The sequence below is a fragment of the Lathyrus oleraceus genome, chromosome 2 (genome assembly GCF_024323335.1).
Source record: "Lathyrus oleraceus cultivar Zhongwan6 chromosome 2, CAAS_Psat_ZW6_1.0, whole genome shotgun sequence".
Taxonomy (NCBI): Eukaryota; Viridiplantae; Streptophyta; class Magnoliopsida; order Fabales; family Fabaceae; genus Lathyrus; species Lathyrus oleraceus.
This window is the reverse complement of record NC_066580.1, coordinates 234,201,005-234,203,968: the sequence shown is the minus strand read 5'-3', so window position 1 is coordinate 234,203,968 and position 2,964 is coordinate 234,201,005. Positions and strand designations below refer to the sequence as shown.

At 38.5% G+C, this 2,964-nt stretch overlaps 1 pseudogene; it reads right to left on the bottom strand.

Annotated features, from left to right (window-relative positions):
• Nucleotides 1-2,150: 2,150 nt before the first annotated feature.
• On the bottom strand, nucleotides 2,151-2,250 carry LOC127124333 (uncharacterized; annotated as a pseudogene).
• Between the last annotated feature and the right edge of the window lie 714 nt (nucleotides 2,251-2,964).

The window sequence follows — 2,964 nt, the reverse complement described above, 5'->3', positions numbered from 1 at the left end:
CAAAGCAGCCTTGTGACGGACGTCACACTTGGTGTGACGAGCGTCACACCATTCCACTACTTTTTTGGCGCAAGTAACGCCCTCAGAAGACTTGAAGAGACGTTGAGGAGTTTGTGTCCTATATCCACGCCATGCATTTAACCACGTTGAAGACCCTTGGGAAACGAAAAGCAGTTACCAGCACCAATATAAATAGCTACTTCAAAAACCTAAAAGGGTTCCTCGGTTTTTCCACGCTCAGACTGCCGAAGCTTTTCCAATTTTCTTTCTTTTCACGCTTTTGCTTATTTTTCTTTTCCAGCAACTTAACATTGTTTATTTATTTATTTCTTTTGCAAGTTCTACATTCTTTTTCCCTTGCAATTTACCTTTCCCTTTTTAGCATTTAGATATTTTTCGCATAATAGTTTCTACACCGGAAACTATTGTGTAACTTTTTATCGGATCTAACCTTACGTTAGATTCTAGTTTTATTTCCTTGGTTTAATTTATTGTTTAATTGAAGAATCCAAGAACAAATCCTACCGGCTTGTGGTGGAGTGTTCAAGACTATTGTATTACGCATTCAGGTTCTTTAATCATTATTTAATGTTTTGTTTTATTATTTATTTATATTATCTGCCTGGAATGAGCCTGTTTATACATGATATGTATTCTTGTTTATTTAGCATGTCTGGCTAATTCGCCTAGATATCGGTATGTAAAGTAAGCAGAATAAGGGATCAAGACTAAGTCGGTCTAATTAAACTTAAAATTAAAATCAATCTTTTTACGGTCTCAATTTACAGGTTTAATAACAAGATTTTTTACAAAAGTAAAAGACATAAAGAAGTTAAAATCAATAGAGCGAGAGTTTGAGATTTTAACTGGACAGTGTAAGTTAGGCATTAATTCTAGATCAGGGCGAGAGCAAGTTTTAGAGTTACTTAAATTCTGACCTTTTTCCAAAAAAGATTTTTAAAGATTGAATGTGAGGACGAGAGTTAAGCATTTGGATTTAATTATATAACCTAAGTCAACAGAGCGAGAGTTTGAGATAAGGGTGTTTAAAACGGTCAGTGTTTTCTTAAAAAGAGTTTCTGCAACTTTATTGCTTTCAAAATATGGTTTTTGACTTAATTATAAGTGACAGCTACATTAATATAAAATCATGGTTTATTCAACAGAGCGAGAGTTTGAGATAAAACCTTTAACCAATAAAGTTAACTGAAACGATTTATTTTAAAACCAAGAAACCGACAAAGACTTGATTCCCTAGTTTTGACGAACTACATACCGATATCCGTTTTATTAATATTTAATCTAGATCTTAGTTTAGCCTTTAGTTTTTCCCCAAACAATCAAACATTTTTAATCTTAGCTTTACGTAGTAACCTTAGATAACGGTATATCGATTCATAAGTCCCTGTGGGATCGATATCTTTTAAAACTACGCGATAGAACTGTGCACTTGCAGTTTGTATCCCATTCTCGACTCACACAGTCGAGCGATCAAGTTTTTGGCGCCGTTGCCGGGGAATTTATTTAATCGATATCGTAACTCTTCCGTTACGCTGTAGAGACTAAGGTTTCTTTTCCTTCTATTTTCTTTCTTTCGTTGATTTGTATGCCACGCACTCGCTCACAAGGAGAACCGCTCTATTTACGAATCAACGATATCGAACTGTATCTCCGAGTCTTACGACGAATTCGGGAATACCGTGCTGAAAACAATCTCCCTCCTATCGAATTTCCTGATCTCAAAGATCTTCTTCTTTCACCCGAGATGGCAGAACCAGCTCGTGCTCTTAGAGATTACGCCGCTCCATCGCAAGATGAACCGCATTCAAGTATTGCTCCGCCCGCAATCGAAGCAAACAACTTCGAACTCAAACCTTCGCTGTTGCAGGCTGTGCAACAGAACCAATTCTCTGGAAATCTTACCGAAGATCCAAACCTTCATTTATCCGTATTTGTCCAATACGCCGATACTGTTAAAGCTAATGGTGTCACTTCAGAGGCAATTCGACTTCGTCTTTTTCCTTTCTCATTAAGAGATAGCGCTAGAAGATGGCTTCAATCTCTCCCTTCCAACTCAGTCACCACCTGGAACGAGTTGAAGAAAGTTTTTCTTGCCCGATATTTTCCGCCAAGCAAAACAACTATGTTAAGAGCCCAGATAAACGGATTTAAACAGAAAGACAACGAGTCTCTTTTCGAAGCATGGGAAAGATACAAAGACATGATGAGACTTTGCCCACACCATGGTTTGGAAGACTGGTTAGTAATTCATACATTTTATAATGGTCTCTTATACAACACAAGGTTAACAATAGACGCCGCTGCAGGTGGTGCACTAATGAACAAACCTTATGCTGATGCTTACCAGCTTATCGAGAGCATGGCCCAAAACCACTATCAGTGGGGAACCGAACGAACAACGGTGGAAAAACCTCAAACGAAAACTGGCATGTACGAGATAAGTAACCTTGATCACGTTAATGCAAAAGTGGATGCTTTGGTCCAGAAAATTGAAAGTTTAAACGTATCACCCCCAGCCGCCGTGGTTGCTATAACTCAGAATTGCGAGGTCTGTGGAATCCAAGGCCACACTCCTACGGACTGTCAACTCTTGACTGGAATCCAAGCAGAGCAAGTGAACTATGCTCAAGGAAGCCCCTACTCGAATACCTATAACCCAAATTGGAAGAACCATCCAAACTTTTCATATAAGAGTAATAATGCTTTGTACGCACCTGGACAGTCTCCAAATCAAGCCCCATCTATACCACCGGGATATCAGAAACCGAATCCATCCATGCCTAACAATAACACCCCTAGAAAATCCAACTTGGAAATCATGATGGAAAACTTTATAGCTTCCCAACAACAAACCAATAAAGATTTCTTAAACCAGAACATACACACTGGCGAACAACTTAAACAACTAGCAAGCAAAGTAGATGCCTTGGCTACCCATAACAA